We start from the raw sequence: 11550 nt of genomic DNA on the forward strand, positions 1-11550 counted from the left end.
TTTGTATTTACATTTCACAGTTAGAAGTAGTCAAAATGAAGAGGGATTTGATATGGAACATCTCTTTCCTCCTTGCTTAGCTTTGGTAACTGAGCTCTACTACTCCTAATCTTGTAAAGATCACTAGGGACTTCAGGTGGCCTGACTGATCTAATCAGAGCCCAATTCACTCCCTTGAAGAATTCATGCTTCTTAATTTCGACAGAACCCTTCAAACTTCCAATTCTCTTCTTCGGATTCTTCACCTGGAGCTTCTTGATAAGATCTTGAACTTTCATCATCTCTTCAAACACTCTAACGCTATTAACACGGATTCTTGGGAACGTTAAGGGCTGTTTAAGGATGTTAATCAATGTTTTCTCATTGTTTTCGCCTTTGAAGGGTGTTCTCCAGAACAACATTTCATACAAGAACACCCCTAAAGTCCACCAATCTACAGCACTTCCATGGCCTTGCCCCGAGATTACTTCGGGGGCTAAGTGCTCATGGGTTCCAAAAAAGGACTTGGATTTAGCATTGATTGGTTCAGTTACCAATTCTGGATCAATTTCTTGGAAATTATCAGCTTGTGCTGTAATTGTAGCAGTTTTCTTTTTCCTGTTGGATGATGAGATACAAGACAGAACTGGTTGCATAGCACATGAGTGAGTCAAGCAGTACTTGTCATACTTTTCAGTGTCTTCCAAGTTGGGTTTAGGCCTTAGCAGCTTTGGAACAACATCACATTTGAAGGAAAGATCAAAATCTGAAAGCATGACATGCCCATCTTCTCTAACCAAGACATTCTCTGGTTTCAGGTCTCTGCAAACAATGCCCATCATGTGCAGAAACTCTAGTGCTAATAGTGTATCAGCAGCGTAAAACCTGTAATTATTTTTAGCTTAGTTAAGTCAGTGAATCATTACTTCAATAAAAACATCCAATTGACACTAATCAGATAAAAGGTAATTAAGTAACTTACTTAGCAGATGAAATGCTGAAATGCTTTCTGGGTTGGCGCTGCCTAGCAGCATACAGGTCTCCACCAGGACAAAACTCCATGACCAAGCAAGAGTAATGAGAAGCCTCAAACTCTGCATACAAAGTTGGCAGAAATGGATGATCAAGCATACCCAGAATCTCTCTTTCCATGTCAGCCCTCTTCAACTTGTTCCTTACAGCAAGCGCTTCTCTATCCACCACTTTCATGGAGTAAAAACACTGAGGCAACCCAACTATAGGGTTCCTTATCTGGCAAAGATAAACATTCCCTATGTCACCGCTTCCTATCCTACGCAGGAGCTGAAAATGGTCAAGACCAACTCTACCTTTGGCTCTCCTGAGTCGCTTCATGGCTTCTCATGCGGTCTGGTTAGCCTCGTGTGGCTTGTGAGAGCTGTAGAAAGAAGTTTCAACGGGAACAAACAGAAACCGAACCCCGACTGCCGAAGCTTAGGTTGCTCATCCAACTGCGGCTGGAATCTGGCACGGTCATCGATGAGGAGCTGCTGTCGTGGTCGAATTCATCTCTGGTTATGGCTGTTGCCATTGTTGTTGTTGGAGCATGTAACAGTAAGAGTACGTAGTAATGAAGGGTTTATAATGTTTTCGAGGGTTCTCTCGTTTCGCTGCTTTCTCATGCTTTTATATACAAAATAGTTTGTGTTTGAGTACAAGACATTTATTAGTGGTAGAGATTTGGATTTTAAATTTGATATATATTTTAAAGATATTATATGAATTAATTGAAGTAACAGAGTTTTCAAATTTTATTATTAATAAAGTGATTATATTTTTATAAAAATCAACGATGAGTTGGGTTGTTTTCAAGGTACGATAATAATAAAGAACAGGCGTTATCTTTGGACGATCTATCGACTTTTTGGCATTGACTTAATTTTTTCCTTAGGGGTTTCACTTGGTTCCAATAATTTTAATTGAAACATGAATTGCTCATTATTGAAGAACTATGTAGAAGTTTTAAAGACAATTATCATGAGTATCATCAATGTTTTAAAATTTGTTCAATAATTTTAATGTATTTTTCATGTTACCCACATTTACTTGAGACACTGTAACTAAATCATTTTGGTTTTGGACTACTTGTCACACCTTCATTCCATTATGATCAATCTTGTTGGCTTCTAAGTTTTGTTTTAATTTATCTTTGAATTCACTATCATTATATTTATTTAATTAAAAAAAATATTACGCGTATAAATTTTTTTGAACCTATAACCTCTAAACATCAATTATAATATCATATCAACTGATTTAAAAATTAATCAATTTGTTGTTGGTTTCTAACTCACTATGGTTTTATCCTCGTTAATCAAATTTTGCATCATAAAATTTCAAGATAAAATTAATTGAACATTAGAAAGTCAAGAAAGGAAAAACGGCTTCGGGGTCATTTAACTCTAGCAAATGATAGTTAAAAAAATGAAGCAATCATTTGGTAAATCTTTGAGGGCACTTATTTTCTTCAATGCCTCTTTTTCATGATGTATTTCCTTTGAATATTTTTTTATCAACAACAATAATGAGCTAAAAGATATTGAACCTTCTTCTATTATTTTCCTTGACCCCGATGATAAATGATGAATGATCAAAATCTTAAAATAATATGAAAACATGATGACCATGTTCTACCAGATGTGTAAATTATAAAATCTGATAACACTTCATGAAAAAAAAAATCACAATTCACAATAATCTCAATTTTTTTTATTTCAGTGCTGAATTCATATCATTTTAATGACTCCAGACCTTCAAACTCTTTGGTTGCAACTGTATGTCAGAATGTAGAGCTTACCGTAAAGATGGAACTAATTTTGATATTCATATTAATTATCACAATCACATTCTTTTCTACTTGTGAATTTCCACGTAACTGTATTTATGACTTTGCCTATCTACCAACAAATTCACCTAAAACAGAGCTATGATACTGAAGAAACTGGTCATTGATTAGGGTGTAAATGAACAAAATGTTTGACAAATAATTTGTGAACATGCTTGATTTTTATTCATTTATTATACTTAATAAATAATCACGAACAATTTTTTTTAAGGTTTAGTGTTCATTAATTAAATAAACATGTTACGAATATATTAAAATTTATTTATGTTCGGTTAATTTATAATATAAAATTATAAAAAAAAATGTTTGACAAGTAATTCAAAAATATGCTCGATTTTTGCTTATTTATATTCATTTATTAAACTTGACAAATAATTAGAACAAAATTTTAATATTTTTTAATTAAATAAATAGATCACAACATAACAAATTTGTTTATATTCATTTACACCTTATCATTGATTAAATTTCAATTCCAGGTAGGTAAAAAATACTAATTGGGTATACAAAGTTTTTTGCTTTTTTGGTGATAATTAAACATGTTAGGAATAATAACTCAAATCCGATAAAAGATTTATTTGAGATTTGTTAAATATTACTTGATGAATAAAAAAACTTGCAGAAAAAAAATTTTAAAAGAAAAAAAATTTTTAATGGATAAGTTTAACTTGCAAAAAAAAATATTCTTAATTGATAAGTTTACATGGTTATAAATAGATGAAGTCTTTGCAGGATTAGGTATGAGAAAACAAAAATATAAGAGTTGTAAGATTTTATTGGTAGACACCCCATAAGACTATTGAAGATTTACGTCTTATAAGTATGTATGTTTATTTGTGAGTGGACTATAAGAGATTGAGAGGGTCCATATAAGTATGATGTATAGGTGCATATGGATATATGTGTGCACATAAGTATGTGTTTGTTTGGGTTGAGAATATTTCATAAGATTAATGAAGATTGAGAGGGTCTATAGGTATTGATTGTTGAGTGGTTGATATGTTTTGATGTATATTTATAATTCTCTACAACTAGTGAATCTTATTTTTCATCCATGGATGTAAGTTGATTAGATCAAACCACGTTAAATTATTATCTCTTATGTGTGTTTGATTGATTATTTGATTTTGCTTATACTGGTGTGATTGGATTGGGGCTATTTGACCTAACAAGTGGTATTAGAGCTGCGGTGATCTCTAATAAGTGATATCAGAGCTGAAGGTTCGAGAAATAGGAAAAGGTAAGCTTAGAGGAGTTCGATTCAAGGAAGAAGTTCAAGTTTATGTTTTGAAGATCGATTAGCGTGAAGCATGAAATGTGAAATGTGAAGACACACAAGAGAAGATGATTATAAGACTTCTATTATAGATGGAGCCAAGTATATCTAGCATGAAGGTAAGATGATTTGATGGAATTTGAGTCAAGGTAAAGATTGTTAAGAATTTGAGAATACTTCATAAAATTTAAAAAGATTAAGAAGGTCTATTAATATTGATTGTTGAGTGTTTGATTTGTTTTTATATATATTTATAATGTTTTACAACTAGTTAATCTTATTTCTTATTTATAGATGTAGATTAGAACTGTTTGCCCAACAAAACAGAAAATATGATTGAAGATGACAAAATGGAAAATGAGAAAAAACACCAAATCAACATCTAGACTGCAGACTTTACACCCTCCCCTTCAATAATGTGTAAAATAAACTGAGCAAAAGATGGCCAGCCTGACAACTCCACAACATAATGTGTAAATGCAATGGTTATTTAAGAAACATTCACAGCATCAATTTCAGTGAAAAGCAGACCATATTCAAAACAGATATGGATGCATACACCGAAGTATTGCTTTGCTTCCGATCTTTTTCTCTCTTATTAAAATGGAGATTTTGTTGAGACGTATCATCATGGGCAGCTCCAACCCATGGGGTCCAAGGCATTTCTCTTGTTTTTATGCCGTTTTGCTTTTAGTTTGTTTTTTTTCCTTCTTTGACATAGTTTTCAATGCTTTTAATTCGCTAAAAAATCATATTCTAATTGGTCCCATCTTCAAAGATCATGTCGTTGAACTTGGGGCTTAGACAATATGATTCACCCACCTCTAGTTCTCGCAAAGTTGGATTTCGATCTCGACGCTTGCAATTTTCTTTTTCTAATCTCTTATGTTGCAGCTTTCTTTGTATAAAAAAAAAATCATTTCTTTTAATGTCAAAACTATTTATCATTCATGCATCTTAAGATTAGGGTCTCATAACCTGAAAGACTAATCTAAATTATGTATAAGACCAGATCAATTTTATTTAAGATGAATTATTTATAACAATTTAAATAATATAAGATAACAGAAGTCAAATACTGAACTAGTATCAAATAACTGTTTTTTTTTTTTTTTTTTTTTGAAAATAAGAAGAGAGGCAGAAGGCAAAGATTGAGGGAGGTAGAAAATTTAAAGAGAAATATTAGCATAGCATGTTGCTAGAATTGCAATAATTTCCTTTTTAATGATGTGCATGCTTTGAAACAAGTTATTCATTTAGCATGGTCAAGGTTCTTGCAGTTTTTCTTTTCTTTAATCCTGAGTCTGAGTTCCAAGTCTCCAACTAACTTCAGCCGATAGATTGTCTAGTTGGTTGGGGACATGAGGAAATGAAGGAAAAAGATTGCTCACCAATCACCATGAAGAACAGAAAGAAAGCAGTTGTTGAAATTTAAGAAGGAAAATAGAACTCAATATATATATTTTAACATGTTTTTTTCCCATCCACGAGGCAATTAAAGTTCTTTAACATGGCATTGATTTTAGCTGAAGCATAATTTAACCAAATTTTCCCTTCAAAATAGAAGTTTCAAGTGTAAATGCTTGCTTTCCTTCATATAGGAGCAGTTCATAGGAGAATTGCCATTTTAAAATAAATGTATCTTGCAATCTGATCTGGTCTTAGAACAATTAAATCATGAATGATTCTTAGTTGCTTAGCTATGGATTGATTTTTTTAAGCCCATTCAAGAAGAGTGCGAAAGGTAATGGAGAAACACGAATAACCTAGTAGGCTCTGGGCTTGCCAATTTCAATGTACTGTTTGGTGTCCCGGTTTTGAACCCAATGAAAATATCAGAACTGTAATTTACAGTTATATTGGTTAACAGAGGGCATAATCTGGAGGAATTCATGATTTATTTCTTGAAATACTAATAAGTTTATAGTATGGATAATGTTACTCTGAATTATAGTAAAATATTTAATGTAATACTTAAATTTTAAAAATTTATAATATAATATTTAAATTATGAATATGTTAATTAATATAATATTTATTTCTAACGTGATTAATTTTAAATGATGATATTTTGAAAGAGAAATAATTTTTTAAATATTATATTAATTAATCGATTTATAGTTTAAGTTTTAAATTTTTTAAATTTAAACATTTTATTGTAATTTAAAGAACATTCATAACATTAATCATTTATAGTATTATAATGAAACTTCTTCATAGTAAAAAAAACTACAAAAAATAATCGGTGCCAAATTCACACAGGATTCGCAGAGATGGTTAATGGACCGGTATTAGACCCTGAAATTTACTGAAAAGAAAAACAAAGAAACTAAAACTCAGGCAAGCAATGCTAATTTTATCTACTTCAATAGCTTGAATATGTTTTGCTCAGTGCTAGGCTGCCAGCCAAAGTGTAGTAGTCGCTGCTACTATCTAGCTTCGATTGCTGTAAATGTTACAAAATTTAGATGACTCTGCCATCTCAGCAATGAATCAGAACCTATAAACTCAAATGCTTAAAAGCAGGCTCTCTTGGAATTAATAAAATTGTTCCTTAAGTGCTGACTGCTGAGCATAAAAACAACATCCGACATGTTTGGCCTATTTTCTGGATTTTCTTGGACACACAGTACACCAACCTGAATGCATAGCACAAGAACATTCATTGAACATGAATTAACTAAAGTCGAATCCATCAGAATTTCACATCTGAGTTTTCCAGAGTTCCCAAGCCTTTAACAAAACTCCAACTGTCAGTTTTATACCAATGTAGAAAAAAATGTGAGAATGAAACAAAGACCAGGTTTGGCGACTTGCATATCCAACCAAGTTCAGAGAGAAATCTGACTCAGAAAAGGTTATATTCTTGCTGGCATTCAACGCTGAATACATCAGATTTTGTAGTGAAAAGGCTCATATTTTCAGAATGGAATCGCTTTCCAATCAAGAAATCAGCGGTGGGGCAGGGTCTGATTCACCTTCCACAATTCCCATGTCCAAAACTGCCAAACCATTTGTGAAACAGGGAAATTTAGTCACATTATTTGTATGTGAACCCAGAAGTCTTTGCATTAAAGGTATTCCCGTTTTGTAACTATACGGCTAGCCATCTTGTGATTCTCATAATTTATCCACCTTGCCTAACGTTGAATTCTTTGAAAAATGATTACTATGAGTTAGATTCAATAGAATTTGATCATTTTTTTTTTCTATTGTTAAGATAAAGAATTGAATCAAGAATTTTTTTTCTTTATCATCAATGGAATCACCGTCTGCAATCCATGATTCCATTTTATCATTAATCCAATCATCGCTCTTCCTTTTTTTGTTATCAATGAATAAATTTTTTTAACTTGGATGATTTAGATATCTTGTATTTTTCAAAAAAAAAAAAGAAAATCGGATTTGATATTCCGTATTTATATAAAATACTTATTAGAGCTTCGATTATACCAGCATTTTTGGTATAGAATAAGATATATGAAGGTCTTGAAACCTAACTCAATTCAAAACCTGTAGAGATAATATTTGTAGAAATACTGTGACGTAAATTTGGTCTTTCACGTATAATATATATGTCTCGTATTTATTTTATATCAAATAAATATATAATATAAAAATTATAATTTGTATTAAATATTAATATATTTTTTAATTTTTATTAAATTTATATAAATTTTTAAAAATTTTAAACAGCATATTTTAAATTTTTTAATTTTTTCGTATCATACAGTATCGACCTACTGCGATTAGAGGTGTAAATAATACATTAGTATTCGCAAGCTACTCGGGTTCGATTCGAAAAAAATTCGAATTCGGTTCGATTATTATCGAGTCGAGCTCGAGCTCGAGTAGCTCGAATTATCAATCGAACCGAATTCGAATATTCTTATATATGACTCGAGTAGCTCGCGAGCCTAATTGAGCTTTTATATTTAAATATATTTTTATTATTTTAATTAATAAAATATTTTGAATCCGAGTTCGAGTTCGAATTTGAGCATGAATAATCAAACTCTTGTCTAATATATGAATCAAACTTATTTTTACATATTAATCGAACTTAATCGAGTGAGTTTGAGTAGTTCGAATTCGATCACGAATCGAGTTCGAACTTAAAAAATAAAACTCGATCGAGCTCGAACCGAGTATCGAGCCCCGAATTGTGAGTCGAGCTCGAGCTCGAGCTTCTCACTATTCGACTCGGCTCGGCTCGTTTACACCTTTAATTGCGATAATTCCACTTCAATGCTTACGTGGCGCCAACCTATGGTTCTTTAGGTGGGTCCTACGTAGCTGTTCACACCCAATCCTGGAAGATCAGGTGCCTGCCAAGTGTCAAGTCAACCTTAGTAACCGAAAGGCCAAAAAAATGTTATTCCATTTTGTTGTTTCCGGGTGAAACCAAAGTGGTCCACGTAAACCGGGAGAGGTCAAAATCGGGAATTTCCAAATATGACAAACTTGTTGGTGAAGTTTAGGATATTATTAAGGTTGAGATGCTATCTTGCGCCATGATATAACATGTCAGTGTTAACGTGCGCATCCCAATGAACAGACGGAGTATTCTTATTTCTTGTAGAAGAATTAAGGAATAATTCATGTTACCCGAATCCGAATATATGTCTGATCTCTTTCTTGCATTAATCAAACTTTTTAGGTCTTCTTTTTCATTATTAAAAAAAAAAAAAGTTGTTTGATCTTTTAAAGGTGGTTAGTTTAAATTTAGACAGGCATTAATTTTGAATAAAAAAGAAAAAAAAATAGTCATTGTTATGTTTTAAGTGAATTTTTTGTGTTATGTTTAGGAAAGAAGAACATTGCAAATTTTTGTGTATTTTACATTTGAAGTTTTCAGATATTGAATCCTGTTTATCTAAATTAAAATTTTAATATTCTATTAATAGATTATACAATAATAAATATAATAAAATGGCTAAGAATTAGTTCTTTTCCTTTAGAGTTCATTTAAAAGAAAAAAACAAAACCATTTAATTAGACGAAATGCTTTTTATTTAGCATAAATAAAAATTTTAAACTTCAAATTAATAAGATGATATATATATCTTTTAAATATATTAAGAAATTAAAATATAGACATATGACAATATAAAATTTCACTATCATTTGTAAAAAAGTCACTATTGTTATATATAATAATGAACTCTTTAATTAATATTATTAATTATTATTAATTTGATTGATTGTTGTTACTTTGGTGGTTCAAGCTTCAAAGTCCTACTATCTTCTCCGTTAATAACAACCAAGCTTTGTTGAAGATTCTTTTTGGTCGGAAGATATGGCATTTAGTGATAAATCAAAAAGTAGAAAAAAAAAATTTTTTTAATTTTTCTTCTTTCGGTACCAGACAGGAATTTCACATCTTATATTAACAAAGCATTGTTAAATTTTTTGGGAAAAAGAAAAGAAAAATTACATGTTGGGGACAAATGCAAAGTTTTATGTCGATAAAGTTAATTGCTTTTTTTCACCTAAAAAACCATTCCTTTCATAGTTGCTTATAATTAAAGCAGCACTATACAAAACATTGAAAAATAATTACAAATTATTTAAAAATTAAAAATTTTAGTATTTAAAATTATCAAAATTTAAAAAAAAATTAAAAATTTATCATTCAATTAATAAATCATACGACTTTATAAGAATAATATATATATATATTTTAATTTTAGATGAAATCCCATATTTAAGTTTTCACTTACTCTCTAAATAGACTTAATCTATCAAAAAATATTAGCACGATAAAGCTGATGCTGATAAGTACCCAACTTTGCATTAGTATGACAAAGCTGATGTTGGTAAGTACCCAACTTTGTCCATTTATGGCCGAAAGAGAATATTACAAGAAAAGTTATTAAATATATTTATGTGGAATTTTTAAATTTTATAAGTAGAATTAAAAAGGAGATCTATTTTTTAAGATATAATTAAAAAATAAAAATAAAATATGTATCAAATTTTTAATATTATTTGTGAAATTAAAATTTTATATTAATAATATATCAAATATTAATTCAAATAAAAAATATATAGTTCATAACAAATAGAAACATCTGTCCTTGTGTTTAAATCAACGTGTTGATGATTTTCATTTGTAAAACAGCCTATATTAGTAAAGAAAATTGATTCAAAACAAAATTTTAAGATTTGATGTAAAAGAAAAAAATTTTGAAATTGTTATTTTACTTTAAATTTTTATCTTTTTTTCTAATGCAAACTCTAAACATTTTAAGAACTTTGAAATTTGAATCCTTTTTTAAATGAAAAATAAATGTTTTTAAAATGATTGAAAAATTAGGAAAGAAAAATTTGCAAGTATTATGAGTCAAATCTCTGCCTTACAATAATTCATCTCCAAAGAGAGGTAGGTAAATCATTTATTGTCGTATTTTTGTTCATATGCTTATGAATATAGTAGTTATACAAATTAATTAGTATATAATAATTTAATTAAAATCAGCATAAAATTATAAAAGATCAAAATAATATGAGACTAATTTATGAATTAACACTACCTCTTGGGGGTTTTTTATTTTTATTTTTTTTAATTCAAATCTTACATTTTGAAGAAAATAATACACACATCAATCATTTAATCAAATATTCAAAATACTCTAAGCTTATATTTTACTTTATAAACTAAGATCACTTTTGGCTTGTTAATGAGAGCTTTCAATGTTTTTTGTGTTATAGACTTGTTAAATTTAAGATATTATTTATTAAATTTCCATAAGAGTAGTATCATATAAAAAATATTAAAATTATTTGATTTGTGAATTTTTAAATTTTAGGAGGAAAAATTATATTAAATGAGAATATGTGATTATTGGGTTTTATTGAAATAGAGAATGTAAAATTTTTGTATTTAATTCACATGAATGTAAGATTATTTAATAAAACTTTTTACTATATTATTCTTGATAACACGTAAATAATAAGTGATATTTATAATATTGATATGTAAATAATATATTATATTTGTTGGAACTAAATAATTTTTTATATTTTCAACAAATATAAACTTACGATTTTAATTATTATTTTAACGTTATTGTCACTAAGCAGAAAAAACACACAGATCGATTTTCGTAATAAGGTCAATGTGGGGTTAGAAAGGAGTGATAAACTATTTTCTTGAGAATTTTCGAGAACAAAACTTTCAGATTTATATTAAAAATGTCATTTTTATTAAATTTTAAAAAATATATTTTTTTCATGTTTTCAACAAATATTATATTTTGATTTTAGAAATTATGTATTTTCAATCAAAACTATGTTTTTATTTTAGAATTGTTATATTTATTGAATTATTAAAACTTTAATTTTTAATATTTTCAACAAAAAATTACATTTTCTCTTTTAAAAAAGTTGTTTTTGTTAAATTAAAAAAAAATATATTTTTCAACAAAAA

The 11550-nt window shown here is 29.1% G+C and overlaps 1 pseudogene; it reads right to left on the reverse strand.

Annotated features, from left to right (window-relative positions):
- Positions 1 to 12: 12 nt before the first annotated feature.
- On the reverse strand, positions 13 to 1586 carry LOC111300321 (protein kinase PINOID 2-like; annotated as a pseudogene).
- Between the last annotated feature and the right edge of the window lie 9964 nt (positions 1587 to 11550).

Source organism: Durio zibethinus, chromosome 18 (genome assembly GCF_047325235.1).
Source record: "Durio zibethinus cultivar Kanyao isolate XHJ-2024 chromosome 18, ASM4732523v1, whole genome shotgun sequence".
Lineage (NCBI taxonomy): Eukaryota > Viridiplantae > Streptophyta > Magnoliopsida > Malvales > Malvaceae > Durio > Durio zibethinus.